Source organism: Artemia sp. Qi Xiang Cuo, chromosome 7 (assembly GCF_049724085.1).
Source record: "Artemia sp. Qi Xiang Cuo chromosome 7, ASM4972408v1, whole genome shotgun sequence".
Taxonomy (NCBI): domain Eukaryota; kingdom Metazoa; phylum Arthropoda; class Branchiopoda; order Anostraca; family Artemiidae; genus Artemia; species Artemia sp. Qi Xiang Cuo.
The window spans coordinates 67,340,510-67,357,390 of record NC_142800.1 but is presented as its reverse complement, the minus strand read 5'-3'; the positions used below and the strand labels follow the sequence as shown (position 1 = coordinate 67,357,390).

Sequence of the window (16,881 nt, the reverse complement as noted above, 5' to 3'; positions counted from 1 at the left end):
AATCTTTCTCTCATTATAGCCCTAGAAAGCTGGGTTGAACTAAACTTTTCGTACAGTCTAATCTTGGAAATGCGGTCAGTCAATCGGGTACCCAAAAACAATCAGTAAGCAATTTCGCTGGAGAACATCAATCAAATCTTCCTCTGTTTTTTGTAGCACCCACACTTCAGAACCATACTTTACAACTATCATCACTGTAGCTTGCAATATTGTAATTTTATTTCGCAAACTTATATTTCTATTCTCTCAAAGTTTTTTCAAATGAGAAAAACACCCTGGGCCTTGGCTATTCCACTTTTAACATCTTCACTGCACCCACCGTCTTTACTAATAATACTACCTAGGTAGGTGAAGCTGACCACTTTTTCGATCTTCTCGTTACCCAACATCATCTTCTCATCTTCACTTATTCCTAGCCCTAGGGTCTTGGTCTTCTTAACTTTTATTTTCAAACCTATTCTTGGGCCCTCAACTCGCAAAACCTCTAGAAGTAGAGGTTTTGCGTCTCCTATGGGCTTTTGGACCAGAAGAAAAGCTTTATAGATTTATTTAAAGCCTTGTTAACAGTAAAAAAAGTGCATTAAAACATAAAAACATACAAACATAAAAACTTAAAACGAACAGAAATCATTACGTATATGAGGGGGTTCGCCTCCTAGTCAATACCTCGCGCCTTACGTTAAAGTTTTTTTTTAGTACTTTCAAAAGAGCTATCTATTCTAATTAACCGGCCTTTGTGATACAGGGGTTTGTGATTCGAAAAAAAAACTTTAGCGTAAAGAGTGAGGTATTGACCAGGGGGGGGGGGCGAACACCCTAATATAAGTAATAAAAACATATGAATATATAAGTTCGTTAATTAATTTAATTCGTAAGTTAAGTCAGAACAAAATTTCGAGAAAGCCATTTAGCCAAAAAAATAAAATTAATATGCAAATTTCGTTTTAATTATTCATGCACGGTGAGCCAAAATCAAAGCTACATTAATTCGAAAACGTTCAAAAATTAAATAAAAAAAAGTGTTTTTAACTGAAAGTAAGGAAATAATTCCGTATATGAAAGGGGCTGTTCCCTCCTCAACGCCTCGCTCTTTACGCTAAAGTTTGACTCTGCCACGCAGCTTTATTATTTAAAACAAAAAAATTTTAGCGTAAACAGTGAGGCGTTGAGGAGGGGACAGCCCCTTTCATATACGGAATTATTTCCTTACTTTCAGTTAAAAACACTTTTTTTTATTTAATTTTTGAACGTTTTCGAATTAATGTGGCTTTGGTTTTGGCTCACTGTACATAAATAATTAAAAGGAAACTTGCGCATTGATTTTTTTTTTTTGGCTAAATGACTTTCTTGAAATTTTGTCCCGACGTAACTTACAAATTACCTTACGCGTAGAACATCTATATTCATATACTTTTATTACGTATATTAGGGGGTTCGCCCCCCCCCCCTGGTCAATACCTCACTCTTTACGCTAAAGTTTTTTTTTCGAATCACAAACCCCTGTATCACAAAGACCGGTCAATTAGAATAGATAGCTCTTTTGAAAGTACTAAAAAAAAACTTTAAAGTAAGGCGCGAGGTATTGACTAGGAGGCGAACCTCCTCATATACGTAATAATTTCTTTTCGTTTTAAGTTTTTATGTTGCTCCTTACTTTCAGTTGAATTTTTTTTATACTGGGAAATCCGAGGCCCCCTTCATAGAAATTTCTCTTCCCCCAAAGAAATACCCTCCATGGAAAGATCCTCCCCCAACCCCCCCTCCAGAAAAAAATCCCTCCTGAAATCGTATACTTCCCATTAACCAATACTATATGTAAATAATGGGCAAAGTTCATAACTTGCAGCCCTTACCCCGGGAACTGTAGGGCATTATAAGTAGTGATAGGTCAATCTATTCAAGCGGGCAGGTAGCCAATGTACCTATAACAGTTTCAGGAGGGCAGGTAGCCAATGAAGCTATAACAGTTCCGAGCAGACAGGTACAGATAGAAATCACCATGCCTTAAAAATTCATATCTTTGGTTGTTGTTTTTTTCATGTCGTAATCAGAATCAGCCTACATTGAAAATTCGTGCTGTTCACGAAACTGCGGTTTTGATTTTAAATATCATGTTTTCTGATAGAGTCATGGTCGTTCACATATCTAATGTTAAACATGATTCTTCATTATGGTATGATTATAGGCGTTGTCAGAAATGAAAATGGTAAATCATCTGAGGGAATGTTAACTCATATTCAGAGATCCATATTTTTTTTATTTGGGCGATTCTCAACTGTGCTCGGTATAATACACAACTACCATTTGAACAGTGTTGTAAGGTCCCCAACCCCAAGGACCCCCTCCCCCCAACTTTTTACCCCCAACTCCCGCTCCTACCCTCCCCCCCCCCGAACCCCCTGCTAACCACCCCACTCCAACCCCCCTCCCTACGAACCCCCCCCCCCCCCATTTTTTTTTAACATGATATATTTTTTCAACTTTTTTTACATCTCTTAGAATGACATGTACCATACTTACTACATAAAAAAATCACATTTAATATTTTCCGAACTCAAAATGAGAATCATATAGAAATGTTAGTCGTGACTTTTACTAATAGAAAAATAATGTTTGTAGTGACCATTTTCTTTTGGACAGTTTTTTTCAACTTTTTTTTTTACATGACTAAAAATCAGCACTCAACATGTTCCATCTACAAATTGTTTTCACGAGGAAAAAATAAAAAAATCAATGTACAAAATTTACGAAGAAAAAAACAACATGCAATAAGTTTCACGAATAAAAAAAAAATTAACATACAACAAGTTCCATGAAAAAATCCAGTTTCATTTGGATAAAAATCAATGTATAGGTTTCACAAAGATTAAAATCAACTTGTAACAAGGTTCATGAAGAAAAACCAGTGTGCAACAAGTTACACATACATAAAAATCAGCAAGCAACAAGTTCCATGGAGAAAATCAGCTTCAAGAGGAGAGAAAACAATGTGCAAGTTTCTCAATGAGAAAAGTCAACATGCAACAAGTTAGACGAACCAAAAAAAAATATTTGTAACAAGTTCCATTAATAAAATCAGCACGCAACATGTTCCTTGAACAAAATCAGTTTCACGAGGAGAAAAATCAGTGTACGAGTTTCGCAAAGAGAAAATTAATCAACATGCAACAAGTTTAAGGTACAAAAAAAACAGTCAACACACAAAAAATATCCAATATAAAAAAAATATGCCGGAAGTATGTTCCATTAACAAAACTAGTTTCAGGAGGAGAAAAAAAAATTAATATACATGTTTCACTAAGAGAATAAATCAACCTGCAACAAGTTTCACGAATAAGAAAACAGCAAGCAACAAATTCCACGAACCAAAAACAACACGCAAGCAACAACTTCCATTAATAAAATCAGTTTCACGAAGAGAAAAATCAATGTACAAGTTTCGAGAAGAGAATAAACAAAATCACACTGCAACACTTTTCCCGGACAAAAGATCATCACTCAACAAGTTCCAAGAACATAAATAAGCGTGCAACAAGTTCCAGGAACAAAACCAGTTTTCTCAATGAGGAACGTTATTATGGAAGTTTCACGATGAGAAAAATCGACATTTAACATGGATCACGAACAAAGAAATATGCATGCAATAAGTGCCACGAACAAAATCAGTTTCACTGGGTAGAAAAAAATCAATGTACTTGTGTCACGAAGATAAAAAATAAACATGCAACAAGTTTAAGGAATAAAAAAATCAGCACGCAACAAGTTCCACGAACAAAATCAGTTTAACGGGGAGAAAATCATTGTTTAAGTTTCGCGAAGAGAAAAAAAATCAGCATGAAAGAAGGTTCACGTCTCTTAGAAATAATATTTTCATCAGTGATAACACTTTTTCTGTTCGAACTAGCAAGTTTTCTACCAAAGATACCAAATTTTTTCTTAGATTTAACAATTTTTTGATTGGGATAACAACTTTTCTGTCACAAGTAGCACGTTTTGCTTAACACTAACAAACCTTCTCATCAAAGTAACAATATTTTATCTTAAAACTAACATACTTTTACTGAACACACACAAATTTCTCTTGGAAATAATATTTCAATCAAAAAATCAATGCACAAGTTTCGAGAAGAGAATAAACAAAATCACACTGCAACACGTTTCCTGGACAAAAGATCATCACTCAACAAGATCCAAGAACATAAATAAGCGTGCAACAAGTTCCATGAACAAAACCAGTTTTCTCAATGAGGAAAGTTATTATTGAAGTTTCACGATGAGAAAAATCGACATTTAACATGGATCACGAACAAAGAAATATGCATGCAATAAGTGCCACGAACAAAATCAGTTTCACTGGGTAGAAAAAAATCAATGTACTTGTGTCACGAAGATAAAAAATAAACATGCAACAAGTTTAAGGAATAAAAAAATCAGCACGCAACAAGTTCCACGAACAAAATCAGTTTAACGGGGAGAAAATCATTGTTTAAGTTTCGCGAAGAGAAAAAAATCAGCATGAAAGAAGGTTCACGTCTCTTAGAAATAATATTTTCATCAGTGATAACACTTTTTCTGTTCGAACTAGCAAGTTTTCTACCAAAGATACCAAATTTTTTCTTAGATTTAACAATTTTTTGATTGGGATAACAACTTTTCTGTCACAAGTAGCACGTTTTGCTTAACACTAACAAACCTTCTCATCAAAGTAACAATATTTATCTTAAAACTAACATACTTTTACTGAACACACACAAATTTCTCTTAGAAATAATATTTTCATCAGTGATAACACTTTTTCTGTTCGAACTAGCAAGTTTTCTACCAAAGATACCAAATTTTTTCTTAGAAATAAAAATTTTTTGATTGTGATAACAACTTTTCTGTTACAAGTAGCAAGTTTTTCTTAGCACTAACAAACCTTCTCATCAAAGTAACAATATTTTACCTTAAAACTAACATACTTTTACTTAACACACACAAATTTTTCTTGGAAATAATATTTTTCATCAGTGATATCACGCTTTCTGTTCGAACTAGCAAGTTTTCTACCAAAGATACCAAATTTTTTCTTAGAAGTAAATTTTTTTTGATTGTGATAACAACATTTCTGAAAGAAATAGGAAGTTTTGCTTAACACTATCAAACCTTCTCATCAATGTAACAACATTCTTCATTAATACTACTTAATACTAAAAAATTTTCTCATCAAAGTAATAATATTTTATCTTAAAACTAACAAACATTTACTGAACACACAAAAATTTCTCCTAGAAATAATATTTTTCATTGATGATAATACTTTTTCATTTCGAACTAGCAAGTTTTCTACCAAAGACACCGAATTATTTCATAGAAGTAACAATTTTTTGATTGTGATAACAACTTTTCTGTCAGAATTAGCAAGTTTTGCTTAAAACTAACAAACATTCACATCAAAGTATCAACCTTCTTTTTTAATACTAATATACTCATACTTAACACACACAAATTTCCCTTAGAAATAATATTTTTCGACAGTGATAACACGTTTTCATTTCGAACTACCAAGTTTTCGGTCAAATATACCAATTATTGTCTTAGAAATAACAATTTTTTATTGTGCTAACAATTTTTGTTTCAGAAGAAGCAAGTTTTGCTTAACACTAAAAAGTTTTCTCATCAAAGTAACAATATTTTATCTGAAAACTAACATACTCATACTTAACACACACATATTTCTCTTAGAACTAATATTTTTCGTCAGTGATAACACGTTTTCTGTTCGAACTAGCAAGTTTTCTGTCAAATATACCGAATTTTTTTAAAGAAGTAACTTTTCTTTGATTGTGATAACAACTTTTCTGTCAGAAGTAGCAAGTTTCGATTAACACTAACAAACTTTTTCTTCAAAGTAACAAATTGTTTCCTTAATGAGATCCACCTTTTTCTTAAGACCAAAAGATTTTCTCTTTCAATCCTCAAATTTTCCATTGTACGAACATACTTTTAGTTAAACACTCAAATTTTTCTTATAAATAACACTTTTTGTCAGCGAAGACACGTTTTCTGATTGACGTAGCAAGTTCTCTATCAAAGATACTTTTTTTTCTTAGAATCAACAATTTTTTCGGTAATGATATCAAGTTTTCTGTTTAAACAAGCAATTTTTCTGCCAAAGATACCCAATTTTTTCTTAGAAGTAACAATTTTTTGACAACTTGTCTGTCAGAAGTAGCAAGATTTGCCTAACACTAAAAAACCTTTTCATCAAAGTAATAAAATTCTTCTTTAATACTACCAAACATTTAATTAACACACACAATTTTCTCTTGGAAATAACATGTTTCATCAGTAATATCAAGTTTTCTTTTTGAACTAGCAATTTTTCTACCAAAGATACCAAATTTTTTTCTTAGAAGTAACAATCTTTTGATTGTGATAACAAATTTTCTGGCAGAAGTAGCAAGTTTAACTTAACATACACAATTTTCTCTTAGAAATAATATTTCTCATCAGTGATAACACTTTTTCGGTTCGAACTAGCAAGTTTTCTACCAAAGACACCAAATTTTTTCTTAGAAGTAACAATTTTTTGATTGTGATTACAACTTTTTCTGTCAGAAGTAGCAAGTTTTGCTTAACACTAACAAATCTTCGCATCAAAGTAACAACTTTCTTCTTTAATACTACCAAACGTTTACTTAACGCTAACATATTTTCTCTTCGAATCATCAACTTTTCTTTAATAATAACATACTTTTACTTAAAAACTCAAATTTCTCTTAGAAATAACAATTTTCGTCAGTGATATCACGTTTTCTGATTGAAGTAGCAAGTTTTCTGTCAAATATACTTTTTTTCTTAGAAGTAACAATTTTCTGATTTTGATAACAGCTTTTTCTGTCAGAAGTAGCAAGTTTTGCTTAACACTAATAAATCTTCTCATCAAAGTGACACCATTCTTCTTTAATACTACCAAACGTTTACTTAACACTAACAGTTTTTCTCTTCGAATCATCAACTTTTCTTTAATACTAACGTACTTTTACTTAAACACTCAAATTTCTCTTAGAAATAACACTTTTCGTCAGCATTATCACGTTTTCTGTTCGAACTAGCAAGTTTTCTGCCAAAAATACCAAATTTATTCTTAGAAGTAACAATTTTTTTAATTGTGATAACAATTTTCTGTCAGAAGTAGCAAACTATCCCTAACACTAACAAATCTTCGCATCGAAGTAACAACTTTTTCTTAATACTAATAAACTTTTACTTAACACTATCAAATTTCTCTTAGAACTAACAGGTTTTTAACAAGTTTTCTTTCAAACTTAGGTTTCTCTACGTTTAAGTTAAGTTCATCTAACCTCCAAAACCATAGGTTAGGTTAGGTTAAGTATAAATAAATATTAATAAATAAATAGAAACATTTATACATGTTTAAGTTAGGTTAGGTTAGGTATAAATAAATATTAATAAATAAATAGAAACATTTCTCCATGTTTAAGTTAGGTTAGGTTAGGTTAGCTTATCATGAGCGCCCATGATAAGCTCATTTTTTCTTATTCGTAAACATTAAACTTTTCCTATTTGTAAACCTAACTGGAAAAATATCCCTATATGCCCCTGGATGTCACAAAGCCTCATTGTCTCCTCATATCGTAAAAACAAATTATATAAGTTAGCCTTTAAGACCAGTAGTGATATTGACCTATCAAATTATAAGTATTATAAAAACTTATACACTAAACTCATCCATGAAGCGCAGAAAAATATTTATTATACAAAAATTCTCAATTGCAAAAGAAACCTGAAAAAGATTTGGTCCACCATTAATGATATACTCTCAAAAAATAGAAAATCAAAGTCTATACCTATTCGCCTTAAAGACACAAATGCTAGATTAATTGACCCTTTACATGCACCTGACGCATTTAATAATTAATTTTTCTAATGTTCCTCATACTGACTCCTGCTCATCCTTACAGGCTTTACTCCCTTGCTTCAATGCTAGATCTATGTTTTTCTGCCCAACTGATAGCAATGAAGTTCTTCAAATCATCGGTTCTCTCCCTAATAGTTTTACACCTGACTGTCTTGGATTAAGTAATAAGCTCCTGAAGACCAATATCTCCTTTTGTTTACGAGCCCATCAAGCATATTGCCAACCTTTCTTTAACCCACGGAGTTTTCCCTGATTTACTAAAGTCAACCGTTGTTATTCCAGTTCTTAAAAAGTGCGATCCAACTGAGATAGGTAATTATCGTCCAATCTCAATTCTTCCTGTTATATCCAAAGTGCTCGAGAGAATCATCTTCACACGTCTGTCTCCCTTTCTGTTTGACAGTCAGCACTTCATTTCCTTGATTTCCCCCTACAACAAAGACGTGATTCAACCTGCTCTTGGTCTCAGGTACTCCTCCAACACCCTCCCACAATTGGAGGTTGCCAAGTTTCTTGGTGTATTTATTGACTCATGCTTGTCATTCTCTAATCATATTTCTTACATCACAGCAATAATTTTGAGACAAGTAGCTATGATTAACCGTGTGAATTATTTTCTCCCTCCTGACATCCTAGTTACCCTCTATTATTCCTTTATTTTTCCTTACCTTTCTTATTGCGGATCAGTTTGGGGAAATAAAAAACGGTCCTGCACTAAAAAACTCAAATTTGCCCAAAACCGTGCCATTAAAGCAGTTTTTCGGCTTCCCCGTCTATATCCAACCTGTGATTTGTATTCAGATTTTGGCATAGCTCCACTTGATCAAATCATACAAAAAATACACTTATCGCTTGCTTACTCTGCTTTCCACAATAATGTTCCACCTCAACTGCTAACCTATTATAATATTAATAATTCGGAAGCCCACTGTCGCCGTTCATCCAATAGAGCCTTTAAAATCCCTAAATGCGTTTCTAGTGCTGCCCAGCAATCTCCCATTTACAAATCTATTATTCAATGGAATAAAATACCCTCCAGTGTTGAACTAGCCACAAGTTCCTGCAAGTTGTATAAAAATGTAACAAAACTTGATAATATAATTTAATGTTTCCATTATTAACCGATTTGCTTTAATTACCCATGTTTTATTCTTCTATCTTTTTTTAAATGTTACTTTATTTTTTTTCTTCTTTTGGTCCTTAACAAGTTATCTTCCAGGAGCTTTATTGTTATTGATGTCTGTGTTATGTTTTTTTTTTCGAATAAGATTGAATTGAATTGAATAAACAGCAATGTAACTTAACATCTGTCATGTAACTTGACTTTTCTAGATCGCATTAGTGCGGAAAAGTTTCAGGTTTATGTAATAATGCAAGAGTCAATAAGACCGGGTTCATTTGTGCTCTTATGTGGAAAAGGTTGGAAATCATTTAATCGATTGGAACAAAGGGATTCTTATTGCCGTGTAATTGGCTATTTTCTAGAATGTGTTCCTTGAAACAGAAAATTAGAAATACCCTTCTGGTAGGGCTGTCTAGGGCGTAGTTACAATGGATTCAATTTACCCTTCGAGTCCTAATTAGGACAAAAATCATTAGAATATAATGATCCTTTAAGATAATAAAGTCTCAAAAAAGTATTGTATTGTGAAAGGAAAATAAAGTCTCAAAAAAGTATTGTGTAACGAGCTGTCTATGTGGTCGAGCTGTCTGGGGCACAGTTCCATTGGATTGAAATTAACTTTTGAGTCCTAATGAGGACAAAAATCATTATAATATAATGATCCTATGAGAAAAAATGCATTGAAAGGGAAAAAAGTCACAAAAAAGTAGTATGTAACACCCTACGTGTGTGCCGTGCTCAGTTAAAAGTGGTGCCCCCTCGGGTTCTGACGAAATGGTTCACGTGAGAATGCGTCATCTATAAAAATTCCACATTAAGTAATAATGAAAGAAAAAACACCTTGAAAGAAAAAAAGGCCCTGAAAGAAAAACAAAAAAAAAACATAGAATGTCTCGACGAAAAATGCGTTAAAAGAAAATGAAATCTTAAAAAAATATTACGTGACACCCCTATGTGCGCTGTCATTACGTAAGACCCACGTGTATGCCGTCATTTCTTAATACCCACGTTTGCACTGTCATTACGTATCACCCATGTGTGTGCCACGCTCAGTTACAATCGAGGATTGCCCTTGGGTTCTGAAGAAATATAACACACAAGATTGCGTCATGCGCTATTACATAAGAACTGACCATTTAAAACAGGGCCTTGTCAGAATCCAGGGGTTTTTCTTCCCATAATGTAAACATTGACGTTCCACCTGCTGCCCGCTTGGAAACAGGGCCTTGTCAGAATCCACGGGCGTGTCTCCCAATGTTAATATTGACGTAACATCTGGGCATTTAAAACAGGGACCGGTTGTTTTCCGGAGGCGTTTCTTCCCTGAATTATTTGACATCCTCCTGACATCCTAGTTACCCTCTATTATTCCTTTATTTTTCCTTATCTTTCTTATTGCGGATCAGTTTTCATCAGTATTCACAAAATAATCCCGGGATGCCTTTAAAATCCTTCGATGTTTACATTTAAAACAGGGATACGTTTAAAATCTTTCTATATCTGCATTTAAAGGTATTAAGGCCCCACTACTCAGGGGAACATTCCTGGTTATAGTGGCTTCATATATTAGTTCCTGGGTACTCTTGCAATGCAAACAAAAGTCGACCCATAATGATCGGTATCTACACTTCTTGTCAAATCACCCTCCTTCTGTTAAGAGAGCCGTAATAATCTCTGTAGTCAACAGAGGTTTAGAAATCTGTTCACTTAATCATGTAAATTCTGAATTAAATTATATCAAAGATATTTTATTCTACAATGGCTATCCAATAAACCTTATTGAAAATATCATAGATAGACGATTAAAAAAGATAAAACAAGAAAATAGGGAGCCCGTCCCTCTTGATTCAATCGTTCCGGCAATTGAGAAAAAAAACTTTCACCGCCCTACCATACATTTTCAAAACTTATTGAAAAATTTTTAATAAACACAAGCTTTCTGTTTCTTTCAAAAGTGAACAAAAAGTTGAACATTTTTTCAACTCAGGAAAGAATAAAACTGATCATATACTGGGTAGTGGTGCCTACAGAGTCCCGTGTTCATGTGGGAAATTTTACATTGGTAGGACCCATCAACAACTTGGTGAACCTATGCATGAACACAAAACTTCAATAGATATGTCCCTGAGATTGAAAAATAAAAATGACAGCTTTGATTCCGCATTGGCCTAGCATATTTTCGAAAATCCTACACATCTTGTCCTTTTTGAGGAGGCAACTTTAATATCTACTGTAAATGGCCTACCGCAATCTTTCAAAGAGGTAGTTGAGATAAAAAAAAACATATATAAACAGGAATTTCGCTATAAATGGGGACACTGGACACATTTCATTAAAACCAATTTATAACTATTTCAAACAGTTCGTGGTAACAAACTGTAAGTCAGGAGCGACCCAGCTCAATGGTAACCGAAATTCTAGAAAACGGGTTTTCGATACCAATAGATACATCAAAAGAATCAGATTTCAATGCTGATTTCAAACCCAGTACCCCCCCCCCCCCCCGACCCCCACTTAGGAACTAAGAATATTTTGATAGTATCAAGGATGCTAAAAGTAGAGGGAAAGAGAAAATATTGCCCTCTGTGTCCTACTGAAAAGGCAAATATTTGTAGAATAGTATTATCTTTTACAGCTTTCTTAAGTAGATTTATTCCATTCCTGAAAAAAAATTATGAGCTCCTGCAGAAATTTTCAGTCCGGTCCCCTTTCTCTGGAAAATTTCCGCGGACACCTTTACTGTGTAACTTATAACCGAAGGAACGGGACATTCTCCATCCGGTTTACATTCCCTTTTTTGCTCCCCCCCCCCCCCCTAAGAAACTGTTGTTTGCTCTTACATTCCCAAATTGATTAGCCGATTTGCTATGCTAATTGTTTTGATATCGTCGGAACTGATTTTCTGGATAGATTCAAGAATAATACGAATGAATTGTAGGTTAATAGTTACGGCTTTATGGTAGTGTTGGCCAGTATTGGTAAAAATATATTTGTTTTTTAGGTGGAAACAAGTCACTTATTCCGTGTTCAAAGCAGCCAATATTCCTGGACCAGAGCCAATCCCAATAGTTGATAACGCCTGGAACATCTGGAAAAAAGTTCTTCCATTATACGATGAGCAACTCTGTCAGAAATACAGAAAAATTTTGGAACCTTTGACGGAGCCACGCCCGTCATTAATATAGCAGAACCTGACATCATAAGAAATATTTTCGTCAAAGACTTTGATCACTTCATCAACAGAAGGAATTTCAGCGTAAAGACTAGAATATTCCGAAAATTTGTAAACATTGCAGTTGACAGAGATTGGAAGGCAATTTGAGCAGCTATTTCACCTGCTTTTAGCTCTGGTAAAATAAAGCGTATGTCCGTCATCATGGAAGAATGTTCTCGTCGTCTGATATCAAGTCTCAAAGAAAGAATTGCAAAGGGCGATGGTATTTTTGAGGCTAAGAATGAATTTGGTATATACACAATGGACGTTATTGCTTTCTGCTGTTTTGGGGTTGACATAAAGGTAGAAGGTGAAAATAGTAACAAGTTTGTTGAATACGCCTCATATCTTTTTGGACCAAACCTCACCAACAGCCCATTGGCTATCCTCCCCTTTCTTCTGCCTTGGTTAGGTGGTTACACCTTTGGACAGATGGTTAAATTGAAGCAGTGGCAATTTTTATATCAATTTCAGAAACGCTAGTGAAACAAAGGGTATATTCGAATATAACCTATAATGACTTTATCGAAATGTCACTGGAAGCTGTAAGTGCAGCAGAAAAAAAGGGTCAGCTGAATTCTGAAGAAGTACAGGAAATTGTTGCCGCGCAATCGCTACTTTTTTTCTTAGCGGGGTAAGTAACTCGCTGATATTCCCAAGTCTTATTAAAGAAATACAAAATTGTAGGGCTTTGAATTGAATATTTTATTTCTATTTTCAAAGATTCGATTTTCCGTAATCTTTTTTACTGTTAGTTAACTTGTGAAATCACGTAGCTAAATGCAAAGTAAATAAGAGAATTGGGTTTAGGCCAGTACCCCTCCCCCCCTCGGATATATTTTAATGAGCTTCATCTCCTCTTAGGAAACTAATTCCCAAGAATCTGTACAGATCCACTTTTAGTTTCAATCCAGTTTTACCAGCCTGAAAGCTCTTTTGAGAAATAAAAATATACTCATCATACGCATATCGTAAAGCAAGATTTACAACAAAATGGCACGGGAAAACATATAAAGCACTCAAAGCCTCCGGTTATTTCATGAATTGCCAAAGAAAAAAAAAATCAAATTTCCTAAAAATAACCAAAAGATATTGGAATTCGATAATAAGTCATTTTTTGCACCTTGTTCTATAGAATTCACTTATGGCGAATTTTGTGCGAATTATAAAAGTTTTATGAGCAAACAGGTCAAATGAGTATTAGCTAAGACATAAAGTTGCAAAGGGGAATTTCGAACAACCTTCATGTTCAAATTCTAATAGGAACAAAAAAATATTACTTTTGTTTATTTTCATGGTATTAGTTATTTAAATTAGATAATGTTGGTAAATAGTTGCGGATTTTGTATATCAATTTAAAAGTTAATTAACAACTACCTAAGCATTGTAAAATTATTCTTTGGGAATTACAAAAGTTAACTATAACTACTACCCTATCGTGTACAATTTATTTTAAGTTGGTGAGGTAGTTGCTTTTCCTTTAATGCTTAATACATTAAGTTGTTAAGTATTGTATTTGAATATACAAGTATTTTGTACTTAGAAATACTAAACCGTTTGAATACTTGCTCCTAGGAGCACATATTTTTACGCTTACGCAGCTGGTCAAATTTACTCCCTAATAAAAAAAGCAGTACTTAAAACGACAAAGATTTAAGCTTATAGTAAACGCAAAACCATTGACTTTAAAAAGTGCAGTGTGTTTCCATACATTTTTGTTTTTACTCCAGCCTCACGGTAAGGAATAGATAGTCAAAGAGTAAGAAATAGATTGTCATAGAGAACGGCTAGTTTTGTCGTAAGTTTTAAACCGTGGTACTATTTTTAAGGGACGAAACAGATTGAAGAGTCCTTCGGAACAGTTTTTTTTTATATGATTAATCGGAGTGTGGTGGGGATAACACACAAGTGCTAATAAATAGTTACTAGCCCATTTATTAGAGGTAGCACACCCTCGCGCTTTAAATAAGTTCATAGGAAATTAACATGGAATTCCTACGGGATCCCTCTGATGTCACGCCACAACCTCGTCTTTATACAGTTCCATAGGAAAAGAGCATAGGATTTTAAAGACATCCATAGCATTTCCCATAGGATTCCGACCGCAGCCGTCAGGTGTCACGACACACCCTCGCGCTTTAAATGGTCAGATAGGAAAAACTGCATAGGGTTTTAAATACATGCCCTGTTTCTACAACACGCCCTCTGGTGTCATAACACACCTTCGACTTCAAACGGTCAGATAGGAAAATAAACATTTGATTTCTATGACAGCCGTCTGACGTCATGCCATTCCTGGCAGGCTTCCCGGGATTCGCCTAACGCTATTGTTTTTCCCTTGAAAAATAGAAGCATCACTAATCACAGGGATTTTATTCGCAAAATTTCCATTTATATTCCACGAGAAAACTGAGAGCTTATTGGCCATTTCTGGAGGAAGAGCTACGCTTTTTCAGTTTCTGGTTTTCTGGATACGAGACGTGATACCATGTATGTTTGCTGGACTTTCAGCTCAGGCAGCGGACTGGCCTCTGACATGGTTTTGCAGTGCTACTAGAATGCTCTTCACTATAGCACCTGCTACACACCTCAGGCCTTGAGCATTGGCTAGCCAACTGCCCTACACAATGACACCTGTAGTAGCCTCACAGCAGAAAATGGAATTCCTCAATACCAAAAGGGTACCGAAATCAATATTATAGAGGTAGGAAAGAGTATTTTAAAATAAAAAGTTGTTCAATCGAGGATGGTCACCATAACTATTGAGAAATTCCATGTAAGTATGTTCACGACTTCGGAAAATAAAACATAATAGTGCCAGAAAACCACAGCGTTTAATTGATAAATATTGTACCCGCTTTCGAATTTGAATAACTAATTTTCCACTCTGCTCAAGAAAATTTTTAATGTGAGGTGTGTAGAATGTATACGGTAGGCAATTATTAAATTTATTTCTTGTTTGAAAGATGCATAACGAATGTCCCGTCTTTACAGTTGACGGGCTACTGTTAACAATGATCAGGGTATTGTTAACATATTAAATATGCTTCAGGAAATCTGAAGATATTTTATTTATTTATTTATTTATTTATTACCCGTCAAAAAAAGGTACAAAAGACGGAGTATCACTAAAAAAGAAAAAACACACACAAAAAACAAATTACAACACATAACACATAATCAAACAAATTACAAAGACGAGAAACAAAAACTCAATTATACACTGCACTGCAGGTACGTAAGAAATTTTACTTTTTAAACTCCCAAGTACTGAAGAAACATAACCAATATGATTGATAGCTCCAATTCAACTAACCTAACCTACAGCAAAATAATTGATAACTTCAATTCAAAATCAACGGACTCAATCAACTAGTCTAAATATGACAAGAGATGGTAAAAAGACTAAATATGACAAGATATGTGCAAATGAAATTAAATGGACAGCGATTTACTGCCTTAGCAAACGGTACCAAGGGTGGGAAGAAAGTTTCTCGTTGTACCGTTTAATTTGTTCAATTATAGCTGCCGTTGGGTCCGCAATTTAAATTTTTTTAACAAGCTGCGAATTTCTTGTCCACGGCGGGAGCAGCAACAAGAACTTCGCATACTTAAAAAACGCGGATCTGAGCTTTCTTTTCTCTGGCTCGGGAACAAATTCTCCAAAACGGGCTTAGATACAGGAAATGGGAAGGGATACTGCATTATAAAGTCGAGCCAGAATTAAACGGTTGAAACAGATTTTAGATGAGACTACTCTACTGTAAGCAAAAGCCAGGCGTTTACAAAGATGATCAATAAGAAGGGAGCGGGTAGTTTTGAGATTCTTTCCAATTGGTAAACCAAGGTAAATAGTTTTTGAGACAGGGGCTACAGAAAGTTCTCCCAGCCTTAGAGACGAGACCTCTTCTTGGCGCCAGTTGAACAGAAGAAAATCCGACTTCTGCGGGTTAAATTCAAGGCCAATGTGACTGTAATTTGATTGTAGTTTGGAGAAGATGGTCTTTGTACCTGCGACTGTGCGGCTGGGGTTCAGAATTTCATCGGCGCAGGCTATCATTGTAACGTCTATGCCATGAGCTATCCTTGTTGTCTCAATAGTAGACTGTGTTTCAATAATACAATTATTAAAGGCACAAGGAGATGTGACCGATCCTTGTCGAGCACCCTTTTTTACTGGGACTATAGGATTCCCTCGGTAGGACAGTATCACGTCTGGTGTATATTCAGTGAGGGCTCGACCATGGCCAGGAAGTAGGAGTTCAGCCTGTAGGTGGTCGTACATATATTTAATAGGTAGTAGGATGTCCTTTTGTACACCTCTCTTTCCCATATTTATATGCAGTAGGATTTATATTTGGACATGTAAGGATCCATATTAAGGACATTGACTATTTGATTCGTGTTCATGGTGCCAAGCCTAATAAAACACTGCTGTCAGGGGTAATTTCCCGATAGGTTTCAAATTGATTTAGCGAGATTAAAGCAGTACTTTCCTCTAATGCCTCAACAAAGGCACACTCTAAACAAACGTTACCCGTCCGGACAATACTTATATGTTGAGTACCGGACAAATCCAATACAATGATACCATGAGTTTTGCAAAAATATCATCCGTTA

At 34.6% G+C, this 16,881-nt stretch overlaps 1 pseudogene; it reads left to right on the top strand.

Moving 5' to 3' along the window:
* Positions 1 to 69: 69 nt before the first annotated feature.
* LOC148950626 (cytochrome P450 3A16-like) lies at positions 70 to 12,899 on the top strand (annotated as a pseudogene).
* The last annotated feature ends 3,982 nt before the right edge of the window (positions 12,900 to 16,881 follow it).